The sequence below is a fragment of the Mobula hypostoma genome, chromosome 9, assembly GCF_963921235.1.
Source record: "Mobula hypostoma chromosome 9, sMobHyp1.1, whole genome shotgun sequence".
NCBI lineage: Eukaryota > Metazoa > Chordata > Chondrichthyes > Myliobatiformes > Myliobatidae > Mobula > Mobula hypostoma.
The window spans coordinates 80200564-80228368 of record NC_086105.1 but is presented as its reverse complement, the minus strand read 5'-3'; the positions used below and the strand labels follow the sequence as shown (position 1 = coordinate 80228368).

The window sequence follows — 27805 nt, the reverse complement described above, 5'->3', positions numbered from 1 at the left end:
CGTCTCCAGAGTCCCAAGATCCAAGGCCTCCAAAGATGAGCCGAACTCTTGGGCCGCGCTCTTGGCATGTCGGATAATGGCCAGTCGTGAAACTCCGAGAGCTAGTCCCATTTCTGCAAAGAACTGAAGTCAGCATGTAACTCCAAGTTGGGGTCTTCAAAAGAACCCTGAAAGGGAAAAACAGAGATATTAAAGATGGGAGTAGAGCTGTTACTGAAGATGCAAGCAGAGGAGTCGCTGTTCAGTGCCCTCCTGGGCCAGGCTGCGTCTGTGGAGGCAAAGGGATGATTGATATGTGCTGGACATTAATTTTGATATGGACAGCAGCTGTGGGAAGGTTTTGGTAATGTTAACTATTGAAGTCATGTGCAGTTCATGAAAGAGCCTGTATCAGTCATTTGATTTTCCCCTTCTTCGTTTCTGAAAGTCATTACGCCTGATATGCTTATTTATAATTGCCTTTTAAATTGACCTTATTGTCTGCATGTGTTCTGCATTACCACGTGTCTTGAAGCAGACTTGGCACGGCCTCGATCTTAGTCACAGAGCACTACAGTTCAGAAACAGGTCATTCAACCCATCTAGTCTGTGCTGAACCATTAATCAACCTAGTTCTATCGACCTGCAACCGGATCATACATCTCCTATTCATGTACATATCCTAATTTTTATTAAATGTTGAAATTGAACCATATCCGCCGTTCCACACTCTCACTGTCCTCTGCGAAGAAGTTTCCTTTCATATTCCCCATAAATATTTTACCTATCACCCTTAACCCATGACCTCTGTATCTAGTCTCACCTAACCTCAGCTGAAAAAGCCTCCTGACATTTACCCTATCTGTACCCCTCATAATTGTGGGAATCATTCCCCTTCTGTCCAGGGAATAAAGTGCTAACGTATTCAGCCTTTTCCTTTAATTCTTGTTCCTCAAGTCTTGGCAATATCCCTGCAAGAGTCTTGTGTACAAGCCTCTGGAATGAACTTGAGTCCAGAATCTTCTGACTCAGATGCAAGTATGACCAGCAAAAGGCTGCTATAAGTTAAATCACTTTTACAAGGTCTTCCATTGGAAATTCTTGTAATTTCATTTTCTGTAACAGTGGAGCCAGACTAATAGTAACTTGCAGAATAGCAGGAAGCTTCACTCTTACTGGTTGAGTGAACTCGGCCTTTTCTCCTTGGAGCGGTGGAGGATGAGAGGTGACCTGATAGAGGTGTATAAGATCATGAGAGGCGTTGATTGTGTGGATAATCAGAGGCTTTTCCCCAGGGCTGAAATGGCTAGCACAAGAGGGCATAGTTTTAAGGTACTTGGAAGTAGGTACAGAGGAGATGTCAGGGGTAAGTTTTTTACGCAGAGAGTGGTGAGTGCGTGGAATGGGCTGTCGGCGGCGGCAGTGGAGACGGATACGATAGGGTCTTTTAAGAGACTCCTGGATGGCACATGGAGCTTAGAAAAATAGAGGGCTATGGGTAAAGCCTAGGTATTTCTAAGGTAGGGACATGTTCGGCACAGCTTTGTGGGCCGAAGGGCCTGTATTGTGCTGTAGGTTTTCTATGTTTTTCCTTTAGAGTCAGGTTTGTCACTGACATGTCATGAAATTTGTTATTTTGTGATAGCAGTACTGTGGTATGTATAAAATGTACTACATCTTACAATAAAAATATAAACATAATAAATAGGTACTGCAAAATCTGTCCTAATTACTAATTTATAATGTTTGGTTTTCAGTGCAAAGTGTCTAGCTTTGACATTTGTGCTTTGAGACCAGCAACATCTAAAGAACATAGTCACAATTAAGGACATTGTCATTCAAGATTGCTGGAGAATACAATAAAATTGTAGAATGTACATTATAAACACAAAAGATTCTGCATACGCTGGAAATCCAGAGCGCCACACACAAAACGCTGGAGGAACTCAGCAAGTCCTGAAGAAGGTTCTCATCCCAAAACCTCTTTCTTTATTGCTCCCCATAAATGCTGCCTGATCTGCTGAGTTTCTCCAGCATTTTCTGTGTGTTGTCTTGGAGCAGGCATTTCCCTTTTAACCAAACCACTTCGGTCAGCTTTTGGCCTGGGGCGGGGGGGGGGGGGGCAGGCGGTGTGTGTGTGTGTACTTGCAATCCAGTGTAGCTCATTTTGAATACAATGGGGAGTGGCTAGATTAAAGTTTCCCCACCCAACAAATTTTATTGCCTTTGGTGCAATAAAATATTTAAGAATCACATGGCAGATTTTGGTTGGGTGTTGTCACAAATTGTTTCTGTGGGAAATAATGTTCAGGAAAATTGCAGAATCAGCTATCCCCAAAGCTAATCTTGCTGGAGCTGTTCTAGAATGGGTGTTGGTGCTATGTAAGAGCAGCCAGTTAATTGCTGTTGCCTATTCTGCCATCCCATAAAACCATAGCTGATTGACTGAAAGTCTCTTTCGCCCCTTCCCCTCCCCGCTGCTCTCCCTCCCCCCACCCCCTTCCTCCCCCTCTCTCCCACCCTCCATGTCCAGTGAATCTATTGTTTGTTGAAGTCTGCCTTGGGGGGAAGGCTAGCACAGGGTTCTGAGTTGGATGATCAGCCATGATCATTCTGAATGATGGTGCAGGCTGGAAGGGCCGAATGGCCTACTCCACCTATTTTATATGTTTCTATGTATTTAATGACTCTGATTCGGATTTTGTAGATGAAAGAATTTCAAGAAATTGTGAGCCTTAGAGAAGTACATGCTTTTCATCTGAAATGAGCACTTGTTTTTGGGCAACAGTGTTCTAGTGTGCAGTCTGTGGATGTAGCAATTAGCGAAATGGGTTTACATTGCCAGTAACCATCGATTGATGTTCAATTGCCAATGCTGTCAGGAGCTTGTGCATGGGTTCTCGTTGGGTTCTCCGGTTTCCTCGCACATTCCAAATAAGTATGGTTAGGGTTAGAGTTGGGGGCATGTATGTTGGTGCCAGAAGAATGTTGACACTTGCAGGCTGCCCAGCACAATCCTCACGGATGTGATTTGACACAAACAACTGTATACTTCGACATACATGTGACAGGTGCTACAGTAGCATAGCAGTTCACGCAACGTTGTTACAGCACGGGGCATTCAGGAGTTTGGAGTTCAATTCTAGCATTATTCTGTAAGGAGTCTCTGTATGCTCCTCCCCTTGGAAAACATGGGTTTTCCCAGTTGCTCCAGTTTCTACCCACAGTCAGATGTACAGGGTAAGTTAATTGGTCATTTTCATTTATCTCGTGGTTCATTGTGGTTGTGGGGTTGCTGAGGTGGCCAAAAGGGCCTATTTTATGCTGTATTGCTAAATAAGTAAATAAAGCTGATCTTTTAGATACTCCTGCCTGTTGATCCTGGATCCTTTACATTTCAGTAAGGTCATATCTCATGTTTTAAACTCCAGCCTGCTCAACCTCGCTTCATATGGCAACCCCTTCATTTTGATAACCAACCTTCTTTTGATTGTCAGAAGTGGAAGTACAGTGCCTATATAAGATATTCACCTCCCCTTGTAAGTTTTTATGTTTTATTATTTTATAACATTGACTAACAGTGATTTAATTTGGATTTTTTGACAGAGAAAGAATCTTTTGTATCAAAGTGAAAACAGATCTCTCCAAAGTACTCTAAATTAATTACAATTATTAAACACAAAATAATTTATTGCATAATTATTCACCTTTTTCAGTCAGTATTTAGTAGATGCACTTCTGGCAGCAATTACAGCCTTGGGTCTGTGTGGATAGGTGTCTCAGCTTTGCACATCTGGACACTGCGATTTTCCCCCATTCTTCTTCACAAAACTGCTCAAGCTCTGTCAGATCAAGTCCAGGCACAAATTCTCAATTGGATTGAGGTCTGGATTCTCACTTAACCACTCCAGGACATTAACTTTGTTGTATTTAAGCCAGTCCTGTGTAGCTTTGGCTTTATGCTTAGTGTCATTGTCTTGCTGGAAAACAAATCTTCTCCCAAGTTGCAGTACTCTTGAAGACCACAACAGGTTTTCCTCCAGGATTTACCTGCATCTTGTTGCATTCATTTTACCCTCTACCTTCACAAGCCTTCCAGTGAAGCACCCCCACAGCATGATGCAGCCACCACTGTGTTTCATGGTAGGGATGGTGTGTTTTTGATGATGTGCAGTGTTTAGTCTGATAACTAAAAAGCTCAATTTTGAACTTCTTCCAAACTTCAGAGTCTCCCACATGCCTTCTGGCAAACTCTAGCTGAGATTTCATGTGAGTTTTTTTTCCCCAACAGCGTCTTTCTCTTTGCCGCTCTTCCCATAAAGCTGTGACTGGGGAAGCACCTGGGCAACAGTTGTTGTATGCGCGGTCTCTTCCATCTCAGGCACTGAAGCTTGTAACTCCTCCAGAGTTGTCATAGGTCTCTTAGTGGCCTCCCTGGCTAGTCTCCTTCTTGCACTGTCACTCAGTTTTGAGGACAGCCTGCTCTAGACAGATTTACAGCTGTGCAGTATTCTTTCCATTTTTTTGTTGATTGAAGCATCTGTACTCCAAGAGATATTGAGTGACTTGGAAATTTTCTTATATCCATCTCCTGACCTGTGCTTTTCAATAACCTTTTTGCAGAGTTGCTTGGAATGTTCTTTTGTCTTCACGGTGTAGTTTTACCGGGATACTGACTCATCAGCAGTAGGACCTTCCAGATACAGGTGTATTTTTACTATAATGAATTGACTGCACACAGGGGATCGCTATTTAACTAATTATATGACTTCTAATGTCAATTGGCTGCACCAGTGATGATTTGGTGTGTCATTTAAAGGGGGGGGGGGAGTGAATACTTAGATTCTGTTTTATATTTGTAATTAACTTAGATCACTTTGTGGTGATCTGTTTTCATTTTGACACAAAAGAGTCTTTTCCTGTTGATCACTGTCAAAAAAGCCAAAATAAATCCACTGTGATTCAATGTTGTAAAACAATAAAACATGAAAACAACTGGGGGGGGGGAGGTGGTGGTGAATACTTTTTATAGGCATTGTATATCACAGAGATCAAAACAGCTGCAGCCATGTAAAATTGCAAGAAAGTTTCAAACTCGACCTCTCGCAATATTCATTGCTTTGTGGCACAGTAAAGCCCCACATCTGGCCCCATGAATCTGTGTTGCTTAATTTAGAGATACAGCACAGTAAGAAGCCCATCTGTCCAACGAACCTGCACCTCCCAATTAAACTACTAACCTGTATGTCGTAGGAATGTGGGGGGAAACCGGTGCACCCGGAGGAAACCCATGTATAAACTCCTTATGTGTAGGCAGAAATGGAACACAGGTTGCTGATGCTATGATAGCATTCTGCTAACCACTAGCTACCTTAATTATTTATTGTATCTGCATGTAGTCTCATTCCATGACAGTAATTTGTTTTTTTTTCATTCTCCAATCTACAACGGATAATTTCCCAAATTCTACTCCAGCAGCACCTTGCCTTAACCTATCCACGTGGCTTTTGGTAAACACACTCTTGGTGAACACAGGTCATTTATTTATACAGCGTATGCATGCTGGCGAGCTGGAAAGATTTTGTGCGTTTCGTTCCTGTCATGTTAGGAGACTAATTCAGGTCATTAGAAAAGGTGTGGCAATCAGCATATGCACATGCCAGCATGCAGGACTCAACAGTTTGTAAGCAGTAAACATTTGTCACATATACATTGAAGCATAGAGTGACATGCACCATTTGTGTCAACAACCAACATAGTCCAGGGATTGTGCTGGGGGCAGTCCAGTCCATAAGTGTTGTGACATTTGCAGTGTCAATATAATGTGCCCACAACTCACCCGTACATGTTGGGAACGTGGGGTGGTGGTTAACATAAAGCTAATACAGCGCAGTGACGGGGTTGAGTTCTTCTGCTGTCTGTAAGGAGTTTGCACGTTCTCCCCATGTTCACATGGGCTTCATCCGGGTGCTCCGGTTTCCTCCCACATTGCCAAGGCGTATTGGTTAGTAGGTTAATTGGTCACATGGGTCGAAATTGGCACAGGCTCATTGGGTCTGTTACTATGCTGTACTCTAAATGAAATAAACTTAGTTTGAACTTATCCAGGTTCCCTAAGTGTTTTGTAGTGCAGAACATCCTTTGGTGTGTGTGGGTTTGCTTTACCTTCCATTTGTGTTGTTGATGTAGTTCTTCAAATGGAAACCTTGCACAGGCAATCTCTATGCACGCAGATGTGTGGTACAGTCAGGAAATTGGCTCATCTCCCAATCTACCTGGTTGTGGCCCTTGAACTTTGCTGACCTGTACTGCATTTCATCTATAACTGTAACGCTATAATCCCATCTCCCTTCCTTTCCAGTCCTGATGAAGGGTATTGGCCTGAAATGTTGACTGTTTATTCCTCCTGCTGAGTTCCTCCAGCATTTTGTGTGTGTGTGTGTGTGTCGCTCTAGGTTCTCATTCTGTTTTCCTTTTGACTAGCTCAATGTAATTGCATATTGAACAATGTCAAGCAACCAGAGTTTTGCTATATCTTGGTATCCGTGACTATAATATTCCAGCCATTAAGAATAGTACTTCACCTGTGTAAGGGTGAGGAATCAATGCCCATCCTCTCCACTCTACTCTCCCTATGATATTGAGGTAGATAATTGTGATGACCTACTGTGTGGCAGAACAGGCTTTACACTTGTTATGTTTCATAATGAGACAAGAAAATGACAGTCAATGCACATGGTGCCACTCTGTTCTGTCCCACTGTTCAATATTAGAACAGAGATGAGGAGGAATTTCTTTAGCCGGAGGGTGGTGAATCGGTTCTTGGTTTGTCAGTGTGTCAAAGGTTACGGGTAGATGGTAGGAGAACGGGGTTGAGCAGGATAATAAATCAGCCTGGATGGAATGGTGGAGCAGACTTGATGGGCCAAAGGCCTAATTCTGCTCCTATGTCTTATCGTCTTGTGAAACCCATTGCTGTTTGACTATACTTTGACATATAACCCAGAATAGAAAATCAAAGATAAATTTCCTTACATAAAACTACAAATGCGCTTTTGCAACAATAAAACATTTAAGTTTCAATTTTAGAAAAAAATTATAAAGTAAAAAATTAAAGCACCCAATAATTCAGTCATGATGGAATGGTGGAGCGGACTCAATGGGCTAAATGACCTAATTCTACTCCTGTCTTATGGTGAATATGACTGATCTCCCTCAGTCCTCGTCTCCCCTTCTGTGCCACTTCCTCGTAGTAGTCAGTTTCCATTATCTTTCGAAAATGTATTTACCTCCTCCCAGTCTCCAGACTGCAGCATTCCAGAGGTTCACAGCCTCCTACTAGAAAACAGCCATGCTGTATAATCTGGTTTGCTGTAATCTCAGTCTGTGTTCTGTTGCTGATTACAGGAGCCTGTTCAGAGGAGCTTGAGTTAATTTCAAACCTGGTGGGTATGTCAGGAGGGTTGCATAATCACCTGCTGCTGCTGCTGCTGACTCATGAGCAGCACTCAGTGTCTAGCTCACACAGAAGCAATCTGCTTTGAGAAGAAAATCTTTTTTCACAGAGTAGCACAATAGCACAGGGCTTAGCATAATACTAGTAAATTTATCACTCAGAGTTCGATTCCCGCCTCTGTCTCTAAGGAGTTTGTCTGTGCTCCCTGTGACCTCATGGGTTTTCTCTGGGTGCTTCAGTTTCCAAGGATGTCTGGGTTTGGATTAGTGAGTTGTGGGCATGCTGTGTTAGTGCTAGAAGCACGACAATGCATGCAGGCTCTCCCAGCATAATCCTCGCTGATTTGACGCAAACTTTTTTATTTCACTGTAGGCTTCGATGTACACCTGACAAATAAAGCTAATCTTTAATCTTTTTGTCTATCTCACTCTAGCTGAAGAACGGTAATAGCACACAACCTTGCAAAGATGGTGCACTTATTATCTTGATTTGATTTTGTAACTGCTCTGATAGGGTTGTGTTTGTTATTGTTCTGACTCATGTGGAACTCTGACTGTCCTACAACTGTGATTCTCCAAGCAACAGTAAAAACACCATGCTTTGTTAATTAGTGATGGGATTACTGAATGTTATGCTGAGCAGTTCTCTGTTGGCTGTAAGCATTGTGCTGAGTTTATTTTATTTAGAGATACAGCACAGTTACAGGCCCTTCTGGGCCAACCAACACTGCCCAGTTACATCCATGTGGCCAGACAGCCTACTAGCCCAGACGTCTGTACGGTGGGAGGAAACCAGTGAAGTCACAGGGAGAACGTACAGATTTCTTCCAGGCAGTGGTGGCAATTGAACAGGGGTTGGTGTTACGCTCACTGCTACACAACCATGCGACTCTGCAGCACTGTTTCATTGGAATGGACAAAACAAAAAGCATGAAGTGTTAATTCGAAACCGCTAAAATTTGTACACGAAATTTGTCTTGTTGCGGCCACTATCCAAGGCGCTAGTTGTTTTGGCACAGGCAAGGCTTTGACCCTGGGACATCACTGTCTTGCAGAAGACTGCCCACTTGAGCAGGCAGCCTCTGTGGGAGCGCCAGACTCCATGAATGGTATAGATTGGCTGAATGCCTGGTGACCTCTAGTGGCCAGTGAAGTGCCCTCCTGCCCTCACCCTGCCCCTTCTCCACTAAAGCAAACTTGAGTCTGGAGCTTAAGTGATTATTCCTTGACCTTTTCCTATTCTTGTATATATACCGTAGATATACAGTTCTGTGCAAAAGTCTTTAGCGCATATAAAAAAAATCTGTAAAGTGAAGATAATTTCAAAAGTAAAGAAATGAAAAGTTTCTAAATATCAAAAAATATAAAAACTAAATCAAATCAATATTTAGTGTGACCTCCCTTTGCTTTTAAAACAACGTCAATAATCCAATGTGCAGTTTTATGAGAAAATCGACTGATTGGTTGTTCCAACAACCTTGGAGAACTTGCCACAGTTCTTCTGCAGACTTTGGCTGTCTCGCTTGCTTCTGTCTCTCCAGGTAATCCCAGACTGATTCAATGATGTTGAGATCAGGGCTCTTGTGGGGGCCATACCATCTGTTGTAGAACTCCTTGTTCTTCTTTTTGCTGATGAAGTGTTGCTTCTCTCTCTCAGCACCACTTCTGTTGATTTCTATAACCTTTATTTCTGTCCTTTTTCACCCTCGGCCATTGAAAGCCTTCAGCCGTCTGGCATAGTTTATTCACAGCTGTAATGCAGGAACTCTGGCAGCCGTCTTAAACACAGCAACAAGAGTGGATCCATTAGGTTTTAGTTAAGGGTTGAAATTGGTGGTACCTTCCTGTCCTTCAAGTTTGTGCTGTGGGATTGATTGCACTCGCATGAAAAGCAGAGGGGGATCTTGCTATCCAGGATCAACTTTATTCACCATATAGATATATGTATATTGGTCAGGGCACATCAAGCAACCAGAACAACCACATTCAACAATTATGAACTATATTTAAAAAAGTGCAAAGTATGGATATGGAATAGAACAGTGGTCCCCAACCACCGGGCCGCGAGGAAACAATATGATTTGGCGATATGAAACGATATGAGTCAACTGCACCTTTCCTCATTCCCTGTCACACCCACTGTTGAACTGGAACGCACGCGAGGTCATCAGTCGGTCATTAACCTGCAGCTACTCGATGAGTAAAAAAAACGTCGCTTGAGAGTTTCTTTGGAAGAGGTGGTAGGGGACATAAAAGGCCTAATGATGATGATAACGCAGAGACAGCTGAGGCCGAGACTGCAAAAAAAAAGAAAGCTTCCTTCAACAGAAAATGCGATGAGTCGTACATAAAATATGGCTTTATTGCGACTGGTGACTCGCACGCTGCAAGCCCCCTGTGTGTGATATGTGGAGACAAGCTGTCTAATGAGGCAATGAAGCCCTCAAAACTGCTTCGGTAGTTTGAGTCGAAGCACCTGCACTTAATGACAAACCTGTTGTTTTTTGAGAGGAAGAAACGTGAGCAAGCGGGACAGAAGCAAGTGCTGAGACCACCACCTCCACAAATGCTGCTGCTCTGAGAGTGTCGTACTTAGTGGCTAGCCGTATTGCTAAGGCTAGGAAGCCTTTCAGTGTTGGTGAAGAATTGATTCTGCCTGCTGCCAAGGACATGTGCCGTGAACTGTTGGGAGAAGCTGCAGCTAACAAGATGGCACAGGTTTCTCTTTCAGCCACCACAGTTTCAAGGAGATTCGATGACATAGCGGAGGACATCGAAGCACAGCTGTTGGAACGGCTTAACGAGTCTGGTTTCACTACCCGAGTCAAAGGGATTGCTCCTGAATGCCAGTCTACGCACTGTGTCACATACAGGGAAATGCTGGCTAGCTGAAAAATGTCACCTGATCTTAACAGTGTATTGAGTGACATTGTTGAAGTTATCAATCACATCAAAGCAAAAGATCTGAACTCACGTCTGTTTGAGCAGCTTTGCGAGGAAATGGATGCAGAGCACAAACCCTCTTACACCCTGAAGTCAGGTGGCTATCAAGGGGGAGAGCCCTGGCCAGGGTTTTTGAGTTAAGAGAGCAGCCACAGAGATTTCTTTCAGGAAAAAAGTCACCACTGGCAGCACACTTTAGTGATGAGGAGTGGATAGCAAAACTTGCTTATCTCTGTGACATCTTCAACCTGCTCAATGAACTCAATTTGTCACTTCAGGGGAGAATGACAACTGTCTTCAAGTTGGCAGATAAAGTGTCTGCTTTCACAGCCAAACTGGAACTGTGGGGATGGCGAGTGGACAGGGGCGTATTTGACATGCTCCCAACATTAGCTGGGATTTTGGGTGAGACTGAGGCTGCACCGTCTTTCTCACAGCTGGTGCGCGATCACCTAACTTCGCTGTCAACAGAATTCGAGCGTTACTTCCCAGCTGCAAATGACTTAAGACGTGCAAAGGAATGGGTCTGTGACACATTTGTAAATGTCCCCGGTGAATCATCCATGTCAGCGCGGGAAGAAGATCAACTCCTCGAGCTTGCAAATGACGGTGGGCTGAAAAGTATGTTTGACATAACATCTCTGCTGGCATTCCGGATCAAAGCCAAGGCTGAATATCCTGAGATAGCCAAGAAAGCACTGAAAACGTTGCTTCCGTTTCCAACATCATATCGCTGTGAAGTGGAGTTTTCTGCAATGAGCGCAACGAAAATTAAATTGCGGAATAGACTGGACATAAGGAACCCCCTTATAATTGATTTATCACTATATTCATGCGAGGAAAATATGCGCTGTGTTTAATATTAAATTCATTCGATAAACCCTTTTAGAAACGAAATTGAGTGTATTAGCCACTGATAAGTGACTTATAGTTGACTTATCATCTTATCACCTATATTCCAGTCGTGATTAACACCTCCCCCCCTCTGCCCCTTCTGCCGGTCTGCAAGAATATTGTCAATATTAAACCAGTCTGCGGTGCAAAAAAGGGGACCCCTGGAATAGAATATGCATAAATACAAAATACCGAGATGTATTTACAATGTAAACATTATAAATAGTGGTTTAAAGTGTTTACAGTGCAGTAACAGGAGTAATAGACATGGGGGTGGCTGACAGGAATGATTGGTCAGATTGACTGACCGGGGTGGGGGGTGGGGGGAAGAAATTATTAAGACGATGTGAAGATTTTGTTTCATTAGCCCTATAGCGCTTTCCAGAAGGGGGCTTTTGGAAAGGGCAGTTTGCAGCGTGGGCAGTATCCACAATGATTTTTTTTTCTGCCCTCTTCTTTGTTTTGGACAAGTACAAGTCCTGCAGGGATGGTAATCCTGCACCCGATGACCTTTCCTGCTGACCTCATTGTAGTTTTTGTATATTGTGAGAGTGGCTGATTTGAGGATGCTCTTTATGTTGATGGTATAGAATTGCACCAGTATGTTCTGGGGAAGATGAAACTTTACCGGCCTCTACAAGAAGTGCATCTGCTGAGCCTTTTGGTTAGTGAAGTAGATAATAGTTCTCCCACATGAGGTCCTGAGAAATAATGACGCCCAGGAAGCCGGATGTCTGAATGAAAACCCTCCAGCATTGAACGCAAGCCTAACATTTTGGACTTGGGCACCGGTAATGGGCCTTAAACCCAACAGCATTCAGACTTGGGAGGGAGACTAAACCCATGGTGATGCACCATTGTGACTCAGGTCTAAGTTGACATCAGCCACTGGTACCATTTTTACAGGTGGAGTATAAGGCAGAGCCATGATACAATTGTAAAAGGTGGTGGTAGAACCATATTTATCTGGTATGGTATGGAAGTGTGCTGTTGATGGTCCAAACCAGTTCAGATGACCACACGTGTAAAATTCCCAAATTTCCCCAAGGATCTTAGTTTTGTTATTCGGACTGTGCTCTTGACTCCTGAGTGTCCACAAATATAGGTTGGTGAGCCTGGAAATCGGAGTAACTACCGCCTACGGACTCAGCATTAGCCAAGGTGGAGCTGTATACGGTGTGACTGTTGGAATGCAAGTCAGAAACATTGCAACACACACAAAATGCTGGTGGAACTCAACAAATCAGGCAGCATCTATGGAGGGGAATAATCAGTCAACATTTCTGGCTGAGACCCTCCATCAGGACTGGAAAGGAAGGGGGAGAAGCCAGCATGGAAAGGTGAGGTGGGGGAGAGAGGAAGGAGTACGAACTGACAGGTGATAGGTAAAACCAGGTGAGGGAGAAGATACATTGCTTTTTAAATTACTCAGAAACATGGCTTTGGTTGCCTGGCACTTCATTGTGAGCCTTCAGTGTTACATAGTTGATGCCTAGGGAGAGGAACAAACAAACAGTGTCCTCACTGGCAACAAATGACTGGAAAAATCTCCACACCATTTATTTTGTCATTGATATTTGAGTTTCATTACTGCATACGATAACCAGATTTATTAATCTAGTTGTCCCAATAACTAATTAGTGAGACAGAGTCAGCCTGTCAGTGCCTGTTGTTTTATCTCAGCTAGCCTTGAACAAAGCTCTAATTGAACCACGTACTCAGAAAGACTATAATTTCAGGTTATAGAGTGAGATTCTGACTGTAAGATTCATCGTCCTACAGCACAGAAACAAAGTAGAGTTTATTGTTAGGTACACAAGTACATGTAAGCACAGGTGTAATGGAAAACATGCAGCAACATCACAGACACACAGCATCATACCAGAAAAGCACAAATTATACACTATTTTTAGAGAAAAGTTCAATTTATTATCAAACTATATGATTGTCACTATGTATTACTTTGAGATTCATTTTCTTGCAGGCATTCACAATAGAATCAATGAAAATCTACTCTCAAAACCTGACAATGATCAAAGCAAAAAGGAAGACAAACAGCAAATACAAAAAAAGTAAATAAGTAATATTGAGAACGTGAATGAGAGTGAGTCCATAGGTTGTGGAATCGGTTCAGAGTTGAGGAAAGTGAAGTTATCTATGATTGTTCAGGAACCTGAGGATTGAAGGATAATAACTATTCCTGAACCTGCTGGTGTGGGACCTGAGGCTCCTGTACCTCCTACCCAATGGCAGTAGTGAGGAGAGAGCATGGCCTGGATGGTGGGGAGAAAGATCACAAATTAGAGAAAAAAGAGACATTGTCCACTCTAGTGTAAAGTTCTCCTTATGTTGCTATGCTGCGTTATAAGGGTTGTGCCAGATGGCTCAGAAACAAAGGTTGAAGGGAAGTAGCTGTTCTTGAACCTAGTGCTGTGGGACTTCAGACTTCTGTACCTCCTACCCAATTATAGCTGCAAGAAGATCACATGGCCCAGATGCTGGAGGTCTTCAATGATGGAGTTTGCTTTTGGCAGTGCCAGTGTTGAGAACGATGTGCCTGTGATGTATTGGGCAGAGTCCACTGCTCTCTGAAGTCCTTCAGCACACCATGTCCATGCTAAGTACACAAACAGTGTTGTACTTTGTAATGATCTGAAGCTCAAACAGGTGGACATTGAAGCTCTGAATACGTTGAAGTGATGGTGAGAAACTAATTTCAGGGTTTTGGAGATCTCATACGCAAGAAAATAGGAGCAGACAAATAAATCTCTGACCTTGACTTTGCTCTGCTTTTCAATATTGACCATGAATGAACTGCTTCAAGCCTCATTTGTTGCAGTGTGCCATAGCCCTCAATTCAACGATCCTTCAAAAATTTATCTTCTACTTTAAAACCTCTAGAAGCATCCATCATCAAAGACCCCCACCTCCCCAGGCCATAATCACTTCTTGCTGCTGCCATTGGGCAGGAGCTACAGGAGCCTTAGGTCCCACACCACCAGGTTCAGGAACAGTTATTACCCTACAACCATCAGGCTCCTGAAACAGTGTGGATAACTTCATTGATGAAGGAGCATATGATTTCAAATTGTTTATGTATAGATGGTATATTATAGTAAAATTTGTTAGGTTGTCTCTGATTTGATACCTGATTTTTGTCCGATTCAGTAAATTAAAGAGTGGGTTTAAAGCTAGACAGAATCATGGTGGACTGAAAAATGCCTCAGTTTACTTTGATAATGGTGGTTCTGTTTAGGTTGTTAATAGGTAGGGTGATTATAGTATGCCAAAGCTGTAGGAATTTCCAAGTATTGGGTGTAGTTTATATGTATTAAACACTTCTATTAACCATTAGTGAGGGACAGAATCAGATGCCTTTTGTTAGTCAAAATAACAACATGAAAGATTACTGCTTTTCCTCCAGGCATGATTTAGAATGGCAGAATCTATTATCAAATGTTCTTTACATCCTTTCATTCCCTTATGGCATCCTTTCTGCTCTTCTGTATTTTTTTTGCTCTTCTGTAGGTATATTGTGGTATCTCAGTAAGTGGTGATTAGTTATGAGACACATGATATACAATTTTATATATAGTTTATAAACAAGTAATAGGACGCTATTTTGACGATTTCCCCTTTGGGTAAGAGGTATGTTTTACATTGTCAAAAATTCAGGCACGTTTTCAGGATTTTAAGGAAATTGTTGACATGTATTAATAAGCACGGATGAAAGCAAATAAATGTCATATATCAGTAATTATGAATATTATCACTGCCAGTACTTTTTCAGTAGTGGGTATTTTTTTAAACTACTTTAATCAAATCCATTGTAACTTCGGGTGTTTGCATGTCTTCATTTGTGTGAGTGTGTCCTTTTCCCTCCCTAACCCAGCTTGCTCCTTGATTGTGCATCTGTTTGACCAGATATTAGACTGAAAGTTCATTATCTCTGTGTTTGTTCGTTATCCTGTGTTATGGTTGGTGACATTTTGGCTTATTGAATTTAGTTTCAATGACCTGTATAAACCTTTTTTCATTGTTTCTGAACTGATCATTCTGTTTTCTTTGCCTGATGCATTTCATGTATCCATTTAGTCTGTGCACCAAGCTTCAGTTATGGTGTATTTATTAACCTTACAGTGCTTTTATTATTATTATTAATATTTTTAAAATTTTATCAGCTCAGGCTGGTAAAACCTGAGGTACAGGCATTGATGCGTTTGTATTTTAAAGCTAGATTTTGGAGAATGATGTAATTGTGGCTGTGTAAGGAATCAGACTAAGTTAAACTGCAGGATCCTGTAATGTGGATCAATTCTGCTTTCTCTTGGTATTTTCTGCATTTATCATCTTGAATTTGTTGGTGTTTTATTATGTATTTTAAATTATTTTTGTGTTAACCAACTGGTTCTGTATTACAATAAGGAACCCTCTCTGTTTCTGGGAAGAGGGCTCCTATCAGAACCAGGCAATCAAAACTTCCTTGTTGACGTCTAGTCTGCTCAGATCATGGAGATGTCTTCCGTAGAGGGTCATGCTCTTCCATCGGTTAACTTTTTCTTCTGTAGTGATAATTTCTTCATTTTTTTGGGATTGTGCTTTCATTAAGTTCAGTGGTGTGTATTTCCTCTCAGAATTGCTTGTGTTCCTCTGGAGTGCTGGATCCTGTTTTTTTTGAAAGTATATCCTTAGAAGCTTTTCCTAAACAAATATTTAGAACATAGACTGGGAGAGTGGTAGGTGGCTTTTCTCAGGATTGATTCAGAGAAAGGAATCTATCTGATGTGGTGTCGAACATGGCCTAGTTGATGTTAGCTAGTGTACTGATTTCACAGCACCAGCTCTAAGATCAGAGCTTGATTATTGCTGGATCACACTCCTAAACCAGTGTGGATGAGTTCACTCACCTCAACACTGACCTGATTCCACAACTTCAGACTCACTTTCAAGGACTCTACAACTCGTGTTGTTAGAATTATTTACTTTTTCATTAAATTATTATTATACACAGTTTATCTTTTGCACATTGGTTGTTTGTCAGTCTTTTTGTGTAGTTCTTCACTGATTCTATTGTATTTCTTTGTTCTACTGTGAATGCCTACAAGAAAATGAATCTCAAGGTTGTACATGAACCTCAGGGTTGTACAAGAAAATGAATCCTCAGAGTAGAATATGCTGACATATATGTACTTTGAAGTTTTACAGGAGTTTTACATTCTCCCTGTGACTGTGCGAGTTTCTCTCTGTTCCCACAATACAGTGAGTGAACTCTGTGGAAGCATGGTCACACTGATGTGCTGGGAGCACCAGCACAATCCCTGCTGATTTGACTTGACACAAACAGCGACGTATTTCACTCTATGTTTTGATGCACATGTGACAAAGTTAATCTTAAACAAAAATCTTCCTGCCTGTGGCTGCCAGTAATCTCTCCAAGATGACTACATTTAAAACAGAATGGTGTACTAGAAGGAAGAGGAGACACTGGCTTAAAAGGAGAGACTAGAAATAAATTCTTGGAATTAGTATGTGCAATTTATAAATAATCTGCTATAAAGTGGTATTTGCAAAAGGCACCAATGAGAAAGAAATTAATAATAATAAGGCTTAATGGGATATTTGAGAGGGTGTAAACAGTTGAGTGGTGTGACAACAGGGACTCATTAGCACACAATGCCTGGGTTCTGAGTGAGCTGCCAATGGGAGACATTGTGAACAGTGTAATCTTTCCCTGCCAGTGACAACAATCCCACAGCAAAGTAAACAATCATTTTGAAAGAAAATGGAAGGCATTGATGGTTTATTTACTATGGTACTTGTGCTGTTGAATTCCTGCCACAGTTTATTAAAATATAAATTACTTCTCCAAATCTGTTCGATGACAGTTTACACACAGCTGAAAGTGGGATCAAGAGGACAGGGGCGTCTCTTCTCGGTGCTTGTTTTAATAAATCTTGGATGTTGTTGGAGTGTAGCAGACAGAGCGATGGCCGTAGAGCATCATGAAGCTTTTATATTGCATTGGTCAGACAGCATGGAGTATTGTGTGTAGTGTTGGGCCTCTTATCTAAGAAAGGATGTGTTGGCTTTGGAGAGGGTCCGGAGGAGGTCTGTGGGAACGATCTCAGGAATATAAGGGTTAACATATATCGGGGGTGGGGGGGTTGATGGTTCTGAGCAAGTACTCATTAGGGGTTTAGAAGAATTAAGGGGGATTTCATTGAAACCTACTAAATATTGAAAGCCCTAGATAGAATGGGGGTGGAGAGGGTGTTTCCCAGAGTGGGGGAGTCCGGGGCTAGAAGGCACAGCCTCAGAATAGATGGTTGTCCCTTTAGAATAGAGGTGAGGAGGAATTTTTTTAGCCAGAGGGTACTGAATCTGTGGAATTTGTTGACACGGATTGCTGTGGAGGCTAAATTATTGTGCATATTTAAAGCAGGGAATGATCAGTTCTTCATTAGTACAGGTGTCAAAGGTTGCAGAGAGAAGATTCAAAGCTTCAATGTACATTTACTATCAAAGTACATTTGCAGTACACAACCCTGAGATTTGTCTTCCCACAGACAGCAATGAAACAAAATCTTGGAGCCCATTCAAAGAAAAACATCAAACCCCCAAGTCGCAAAATAAATTGCGCAAACAACAACAGAAAAAGTGAAAAACATAGTCCAGGCAGGTGTAGTTCAGTCTAGTTCCATATCGTTCATTGATTGTAAGTTGCAGGGCATGTCAGCCTAATCAAAATCGCACAAAACAGCAACAAAAAAGGAGCGAGCAGAAACACATAACATGAAGACAGGAAAATGGGCTGAAATAAGTCAGCCATGATTGAGTGACCCATGGGTCAAATGGGCTGATTCTGTTCCGATGTTTTATGGTCTTCATCTCAGAGTAAAAAGGCATGGATTTAAGGTGAGAGAGAGAAATCTGAAAGCGACTTGGGAGGCAACTTCTCCACATGGTATATTGTGTGAATATGGAATGAGCTGCCGGAGGAAGTTTTTAAGGCAAGTACATTAACCAGAGTTGAAAGATACTTGAACTGGTACATGGATAGAAAAAGTTTGGAAAGATATGGGCCAAACTTGAGCAAATAAGACTAGCTTGAGTATATTGTTCAGCATGACTGAGTTGCGCCTAGTTTCTGTGCTGTGTTATTTTGGCTCTAAACAGACTACATTTGTGAATTTCCAGCATCTGCAGAATTCCTGTTGTTTACATTTGTGAATTGTTCAATTTTAAACTGGTTTATACTTTAGGTGCGCTCATCTGGAATGTGTGCCAAAGTGTATGTCTGATAATTATAACTACACACTAGGAAATGGTCTTGGTGATCTGGGCACAAAGGTTATTGTCAGGAAAATCTCAAGGATCCCTTTCTTTACCTTCATTCTAGGGACTGGTGTGTGTGAAATTGGACCATTCAAGACAATCTTGGAGACAGCTACTGCGACCACCACCCCTCCACGGCCAATCAGTCAGGCTAGAGCCAGAATGTCTGAAGTCATGGCTTCTCTCGTTGTCCTTTATACTGTGGGCATCCCTATGCTTGAAGAGGATTGTAAATTATGTAACATCTGGAATACATCCACTATTAAATAAATGGGCGGGGGGGAGTTTTGGGCACCACTCTAGTGTATCAGTTAGTGTAATGCTGTTATAGCTTGGGGCGTTCCGGAGTTCAGAGTTCATTTCCAGTGCTGTTCTGTAAGGAGTCTCTGTATGTCCTCCCTGTGGAATGTGTGGGGTTTCCCCCAGTGCTCTGACTTCCTCCCACAGTCCAATGGCGTACTGGCTAGGTTAATTAGTCATTGTAAATTGTACCAAGGTTGGGTTAGGATGAATTGGGGTAGTGGGTTGCTGGGGTGATGTGTCGTATCTCTAAATAAATAAATTTGGCCAGCTCTATCGTGGGCATTAGCCTTTCCACTTGAGGAAATCTTCAAAAGGTGATGCCTCAGAAAGGCAGCATCCATCATTAAGGCCCCTCATCCCCAGGACATGCCCTCTTTTTTCTTCTACTGCCAGGAAGGAGGTGTATGTCTGATCTGAGCTGGGACAGAGGTGCAGCCAGTGTCGACACTGGGGCAGTACTTGACTGTCTGTATGTCCGTGGAACACCCTGTGTAAAATGTAACCCGTTCCCTTGTGTTAGTTGAGTGCTTGTTGGCGAATTGGCCTTTGCTCAGATTGCATTCTTGAGGATGGGTTGTTTTCACGACAAGCGGAAAGACCGGGGTGTGACTGGGTGTTGCTGTGGTTTTGGGCACTTCCCTCTTACCTCTGGGGGATGAGTTCAGATTGTGCAGATCGCTGTTTACAGTCAGGTTGAGACACTGAATCAGACTCACTATTTCCACATTCTCACTGTTTGATATTACAGACTTCAGAAGCTGGTTTCACATACTGTGGATTACTCAGATCAGAACTGACCAGGATGCTGCCTGGTTTACTGGGCATGTGCTATAATGAGAGATTGGACAGACTTGGGTTGTTTTCTCTCGAGCGACAAAGGCTGAGGGAAGATCTGATAGAGGTTTATAAAATTATGAGAGCCATAGATAGATTTTTCCCAGGGTTAAAATGCCTAATACCAGGGGAGATGAATTTAAAGTGAGAGGGATAATTTTAAAAGCGATGTGAGAGGCATATAGTGATGGGTGCCTGGAATACACTTCCTGGGGTGGAGGTAGGGGCAGATACATTAGGGGCATTTAAGAGCTGTTTAGATAGGCACATGGATGTGAGGGAAATAGAAGGATATGGGCATTGTGTAGGCAGAAGGGAATAGTTTAGTTGGCCATTTTACTTAATTAATTTGGCACAACACTGTGGGTGAAGGACCTGTTCCTGTGCTGTACTGTACTGTTCTCTGTTCCATGGACTAGAAGCTGCCTCAGGAACTTATGTCATCCATCACTGTATTCCCTCCTGTACAAAGCTTAGTTTGCAATGTTGACCCCATCCCTTCCAACATGCACTTTCGGCCTTTTCTCTTTCCCCTTCCATAGGCCATGCTAAGATTTGAATTTGAGTTTCGGGATTGTTAGTCCATACCTCAGGATTACCATCCTACTAATTTAATCCTATTGCCAGCATTTACCCACGTGCAGAACATTTTGGGAGAATGAGTGCAGGTTGCAGACTCTCTAAATATTACCTGTATCTGTAGTCAGGGAGTTGTTAGATTTATGGTTGCAGCCCATTAATGGTGGGGGCTTTGGGGTGGTTCTGCTAGTAATAGACCTGCCTTCTTGTCTACTGTTTGTGTAGACTGAATTCAAATGGGACAAACTGCAAATCGGGATCAACTTTATTAGCCATATACATTCACATGTTTAGGAATTTGCTGTGGTGTATAGCAAGCCAGGCAGCAAAAAAGCAACATTCAGCAATGACAAAGAATTGTATAGAAATAAAGTACAAAGTACAGACTCTGAATAAAATGCGCATAAGTACATAAATACCAGCCTGACTTTCCAGTGCTATGGTGGGTGGTAATAGATACAGGGAGGTGGGAAGACTAACTAGAATGATTGATCAGATTAACTGCCCAGGGAAAGAAACTTTTAAGGTGACATGGCCTGGATGCTGGGGGAATGAAAAGACTTTTACCCAGTCTGGGACTTGATGTGCTTCTAAATGCAGAGTCATATGGCTGCCCCTTAACCTTTCCCCGAAAAGGCCTGCCAGATTTCTCCAATCACAGGCAAGGATGAAGGATGGGTAATAAATGCCACCGTCCAAAGCAAGGATCAAGGATCATGGAGGCTCAAGTATGAATGTTATTCACTATTAGATATTTACATATATTAGACCATAAGACATTGGAGAAAAATTAAGCCATTCAGCCCATCGAGTCTATTCCGCCATTCCATCATGGCTGATTCCAGATCCCACTCAACCCCATACACCTGCCTTCTTACCATATCCTTTGATGCCCTGACCGATCAGGAAATGATCAACTTCTGCCTTAAATATACCCACGGACTTGGCCTCCACCACAGTCTGTGGCAGAGCATTCCACAGATTCACAGAAAAAAATTCCTCCTTACCTCCATTCTAAAGAGTTGCCCCTCAGTTTTGAAGCTGTACCTGTTAATTCTGGATACCCCCACGGTAGGAAAGATCCTCTCCACTACAATATTAGGATATTCTGGTGTATTGGAGTGATAAGCAACCAAAAAAAAACTACAATCAACAGTGATAACAAAGACTTAATTATATAAAACTAAGTTCAATGTTAAAGCCAGGAAATGCCTAAATACCAGCACGTATTTACTATGTAAACAGCACTATAAAAGTGTCAGAGCCATAGAAACAGGCATTTCGGCCCATGTAGTCTGTGTTGAAACTTTTACACTGTCTACTCCCATCGACCTGCGCTGGACCATAGCTCTTCATACCCCTACCACCCATGTAGTCAAGAGTGACAGTAAAAACGTTAATACCCCAAAGCTTCCCCCCATGCACCAAGAGGCAGCAAAGTAGTGACCCTCCCCTCCCCCACTTACTTCAGCAAAAAGAGCATCAGCACCTCCCACCCACAAGCAAGCAATAGCAAAGCCCCCAAGGGAGGCTGTGATCTGCAGTACAGCAAAAACCCGGCAATTCAACTTAGAGAGGTGTTCCCCTTTCACAGCGAGAAGGGAGTCACAAAACAACTCACTGATTTGTGGTGATAAAGTCTGCTGCGTCGTTTATTTTTCCAAGTACTCCCACCAAATAGAGAGAGCACATGATTTGCCGAGTACAGAGCCCTTGATGGCCCATTTCCTGCTGTTCTCGATGTTCCAGTTTCTCCCGCAACGCTTCACTCAGTGGCATCGACTTAGAAACTGTTCGTCCCCAGGGCTGCGGAGCCCAAAGACGGTTCATCTTCTGGGCCGCGTCTTTCGGATATCAAAAAATGAGCCCCTGGGAGCGGGTCCCACCAATATAAAGAACTGAAGTCTTGAGCGTAGCTCTGGGTCATTTCTCCGACAGAACCCCATCCACCTCGGAAAGGAAAACAAGAAGCATCAAAAGAAGAAATTAAGCTGTTTCCGCAGCTGAGCTCGAAGGAATCGCTGTTAAGCACCATCATACCTAAGCAAACTTCTCTTAAATGTTGAAATCAAGCTTGCATGCACCACGTGCACTGGCAGCTCATTCCGTACACTCACCACCCTCTGAGTGAAGAAGTTTCCCCTTGTTCCCTTAAACTTTTACCTTTCACCCTTAACCAATGGCCCCTAGTTGTGGTCCCATCCAACCTCAGTGGAAAAAGCCTGCTTGCATTTACCCTATCTATACCCCACATAATTTTGTGTAACTTTATCAAATCTCCTTTCGGTCTTCTACTTTCCAAAGAATAAAGTCCTAATCTATTCATTTTTTCCTTACCATCCTTGTTAATTTTCTCCATACTCTTCCAACATTATTTACATCTTTCCTGTAGGTAAGTGACCACAATTGCACACAGTACTCCACATTAGGCCTCACCAACATGTTATACAATTTCAACATAACATCCTTTCTCCTGTACTCAGTGCATTGATTTATGAAAGCCAGTGTGCCAGAAGTTTTCTTTACGACCTATCTACCTATGATGCCACTTTCAATGAATTCTGGAGCTATATTCCTGGATCTCTTTGCTCTATAGCATTCCTCAGTGCAATACTGTTCACTGTGCAAGACCTACTGTGGTTGGTTCTACTGAGGTGCATCACGTTGCACTTGTCTGCAATAAATTTCATTTATCATTTTTCAGCCCATTTTTCCAGCTGGTCCAGATCCCTCTGCAAGCTTTGATAGCTGTTCTCAATGTCCCCAATCTTGGTGTCATCTGTGAAGTGCTGATCCAGTTAACCATATTAACATCCAAATCGGTGATATAGATGACAAACAACAATGGACACAGCACCACTTCCTGCGGTACTTCACAATCACAGGTCTCCAGTCAGAGAGGCAACCGTCTACCAGTCTCTGGCTTCTCCCACAAAGTGGTTTAAAGTGTTTACAAGGCAGTGATAGGGGTAATAGATGGAGGGAGCGGGTAGGGGGTCTAACTGGATTGGTTGATCAGATGAACTGCCTGGAGGAAGAAATTTTTAAGTTGGCATGAAGGTTTTTTTTTGTTTTAATACCCCCCTAGAAGGGAGCTTTCGGAAAAGGCCATTTGCAGGATAGGAAGAGTCTACAATATTTCTCTGCTTCTTTGACCTGGACACATACAAGTACCAGAGCCAATAGCTTTTCACTTAAATACTTCAAGGAGCAAACAGGACTGTGATGCTGAGGATTTACTAATACATATCTGGGGTTTCTTGCTGACTCTCCATTTAACTAACTGGTTTTAATAAGTACAGAGATTAGCAGGACCACACCATAATAATGCTGTGAAAATCTTAGATTACTGAATCTCCTGCCAAACGTACCCTGCTGATCACTGGAAAACAAACAGCCGAAACCCTACTACTGATGAATAAACTGAAGCTGTTTTGGCACAGAATGGCACTAACAGCTGAATGAACACTGCAGATGTTAAAAAAGTGTGTGTGTGTGCGTGCGCGTGCGCACGCGTGCACATACGCACATATAAAACACCCTGTAAAATCCTCTCTATTATGTTGCTTTATTAACATTCAAATAGGAAAGGGAAAGGAAATATTCAAGTCAGGCTGGTAGTTTAGCCCTTGGGGAACCATGTCAGCAAGTGACACAATTATCAGAGGTTCTGACAACATTGAGATCTGATGAAGACCGGACTACTTTACACGGCACAGTAGTGTAGCAGTAAGCGCAATCACTTTACAGTTTCAAAGACATGATTAGGGTTAGTTCAAAGTAAATTATCAAAGTATGGATGTTTCAAAGGTTTCAAAGGTACATTCAATGTCAGAGAAATGTATACAATATGCATCCTGAAATGCTTTTCCTTCGCAACCTTCCACGAAAGCAGAGGAGTGCCCCAAAGAATGAACGACAGTTAAATGTTAGAACCCCAAAGTCCCACCCCAGCTCTCCCCTCCCGTGCGTAAGTGGCAGCAAGCAATGATCCCCCCTACCCCCAGGGGCAAAATAAAAGCATTGGCACCCACCACCGAGCACGTGAGCAAAGCAACAGCAAAGACACAGACTTGCAGTACTACAAAGACTACTCATTTACCCGGTATTTGACAACCCACAGGCTCTCTCTCTCCCTAATAAGGGGAAAAAAAGGTGTCTCCATTTCACAGCGAGGAGGGGGAGAAACATAACAAATGACTCGCTGGTTTATGATGTTAAAATTCCGTTGCGTCACTTTTTCCGAGCTCTGGCCCAAAGATCTCGGATCTCTGGGCACACAGCCTTAGATCTTCCATCTCCCACAACGCACCGATCTGCCTGGACACCGACATTCTCCAAAGCCATGAGATCCCGGAACTCCGAAGGCGAGCTGAGCTCTTGGGCCGAGCTCTCAGCCAATCGTGAAACCCCCAAGAGCTGGTCCCATTCCCACAAAGAACCATAGTCAGTGTGTAACTCCAGGTCAGAGTCTTCAAAAGAACCCTGAAAGGGAAAAATAGAGATATTAAAGATGGAAATGGAGCTGTTTCCGAAGGTGCAAGCAAAGGAGTCGCCGTTGGGCGGCATTAATCCTCCTAAGCTCCTCCTCCTCCTGTAAAATCATATATACAACCTTGAGATGCATTTTCTTACAGGTAAAAACAGGAAAACAAATCCATGATAAAGCACACAAAACAAAAACGGACAAATAACCAATGCGCAGAAGAGGACAAATTGTGCAAATAATAAAAGAGAGTAAACCAAGTAATACTGTACTGATTTTTTGAGCAGCAGAGTTCCTGAGAGCAAGTTCACAGCTATGGAGCCGATTGAGCAATAAGGTGAGTGAAGCCGTCCCAGCAGAGCGAAGCCGGTCCCGTCCAGGACCAGGGCAACATTCCTTTCCTGAATCCTCTCACCCCCTCACCACATCTATCTCGTCTTTAAAATCCACCTCTCTGCCCAAGTTTTCTCTCCACTTTAATTCGTATTTTGTTTGTTGTGACCACAAGTATCGCAGAATTTCTACTCACATGGAGAGAAGCCATTTCGTTCCTTGTATTAATACCTGGCAACTGAACAAAAAGAACCAGTTCACCGATTTCCCCCTTTCACTTGGTGTTTCAGCTGGAAGTGGGAGGAATTTATTGCCCGTCATCTTTGCAGCACAGAGTTCTGAGTGAAATACTTCTGTATTCATGGCTCTCCTATCGTCCTTCTTTCAACTCTCTGCATCTCTTCCTCCGACTGACCCACTCACCTCTCACCACGACCACCACTATCTTATCGACCTTCCTCATTAGGGGATATCTCTGTACTCCACCGGCTTGTTATAATTTTATGCAAAATTTCCCTAGTAATGGGAAATGGTCGTATGTTTTGTTCATTTACAGGTGCTAAACACAATTTAATATTTTTGGGTTATACCTACACTGAGTGGCCTCTTTATTAGGTACACATGTACACCTTGTTAATGCAAATATCTAATCAGCTAATTATGTGGCAGCAACTCAATACATAAAAACATGCAGACATGGTCAAGAGGTTCAGTTGTTCAGACTAAACATCCGAATGAAGAAGAATTGTGATCCAAGGGACTTTAATTGTGGAATGATTGTTGGTGACAGGATGGTTTGATCTCAGAAACTGCTGATCTGAGATTTTCACACACACACAACAATGTAGAGTTTACAGAGAATGGTGCAAAACCATTGAGAGGTCTGAGGAGAATGGCCAGACTGGTTCAGGCTGATAGGAAGGTGACAGTAACTCAAATAATAATACAGGTCAACCTTCTATAATCTGGCACCATTGGAACCTGAGGAGTGCCGGATTTGTGAAAATGCCGAATTACAGAAGGATTACATTAAGATAGCTAACCGCCTCATCATACCTTTAAAATATCAAAGGATTCAAAGGTTCATTTAATGTCAGAGAAATGTATACAATATAATGTATACAAATGCTTTTTCTTCGCAACCATCTACAAAAACAGAGGAGTGCCCCAAAGAATGAACGATAGTTAAATGTTAGAACCCCTAAACTCCCCCCCCGCCGCTCCCCTCCCACGCATAAGCAGCAGCGAGCAACAATCCCCCCTCTCCACTGGCAAAAGATAAAGCGCACCCACTACAGCACTCACGCGTAAGCTAAACGATAGCAAAGGCACAGACTTGCAGTTACCCCAAAGACGACATTGCACTTGCAGTTACTGAGGGAATCTTCATTAGTTTCTTTTCCTCTGCTTAGTAATATGCTTAAATTCAGTGGGTCACCATGTCTGATCTGAGGTCGTAGGCAGAAGAGAACAGAGCACCGGCCGGGTGACGCCGGAGGGCAGTGCGCGACTGCTGGCAAGCGGACCGACCCAGCACATGCCAGCTCCCCCGCCGCTGGCGGGTGCCGGGCAGCCGCGCCTCACACAAATAATATTAATAAATGCAGGAAAACAAGCAGGAATCGCCTTTCTGTGCTTACAAGAGTGCGCCAACCCGTGAACAGATCTAGTGCAACCAAAACAATGCGCAGCAGATTGGTACAGAGGCACGGAAAATTTGAAATCAGTGCGGATTATCGAAGGAACCGGATTACAGGTTTAGAGTCGGATTAGAGAAGGTCGACCTGTACATTGTAACAGTGGTGTGCAAAAGAGCATCTCTGAATGCACAACACTCAAACCTTGAAGTGGTTGGGCTACAGCAGCAGAAGTCCATGAACATACACTCAGTGGCCACTTTATTAGGTACAAGAGATACGAAGAGACAAAAGGTGCTAACTACTAGTTAAGCGCAGATATCATAGACTGTCCTTCCTGTACCAAGGAGGGTTCAGAGGCTGGGAATGGTCCATGTTGGGTTATGAATTGTGTTGTGGTGAGGGGATGGAATGTATAGCAGAAGGATCTGATGAGTCGAATTTCCTCCTGTGTTCTTTTATCTGTGCTGAGAGGCAACATTTCTGTTATCTACATTGCCAAACTACAAGGGTAGCACGGTAGCGTAGCAGTCAGTGTAGCGCTTTACGGCACCGGTGATTACCAATCAGGATCCCAGTTCCTGTCACTGCTTGTGAGGAATTTGTACGGTCTCCCTGTAACCGCGTCTATTTCCTCTGGGTGCTCTGGTTTCCAAAGATGCCTGATAGTAAGTTGTGGGCATGGACTGTTGGTGTTGTTAGTGTAACATCACTTGCAGGCTGCCCCCTCCCCCAGCACAGCACATCCTCGGACTATGTTAGTTGTTAACACAAATGATACATTTCCCTCTATGTTTCAATGGTATGTGTGACAAATTTAGCTCTAGCTAATCAATGTAGGAAAACTAAATTGCTGAGCTGCTTGTTTCATCTAAATGTTTACCTACATTCAGGGATTTAGTTATCACGCGGGATCGAGGGAGTTCTATATTGTTAGAGGCACCATCTTTTGGATGAGTTAGTAAACCAGGAGTGTGCAATGAGATGGGGTATGTGCATTTACAAACCTCACTCCCACAGCTTTCTC

At 42.8% G+C, this 27805-nt stretch overlaps 1 long non-coding RNA gene across 6 annotated transcripts in view; it reads left to right on the top strand.

Annotated features, from left to right (window-relative positions):
• Window positions 1-27805, top strand: part of LOC134351812 (uncharacterized) — a 144018-nt gene that overhangs the window by 26566 nt on the left and 89647 nt on the right. For 3 of the 6 annotated variants that reach the window (XR_010019261.1, XR_010019258.1, XR_010019262.1), the window contains exon 2: window positions 18671-25145. The exons of the other annotated variants lie outside the window; for them this stretch is intronic. This is a non-coding gene — a long non-coding RNA (uncharacterized LOC134351812). The remainder of the gene's footprint in view (window positions 1-18670; window positions 25146-27805) is intronic. 6 annotated transcript variants of the gene reach the window in all.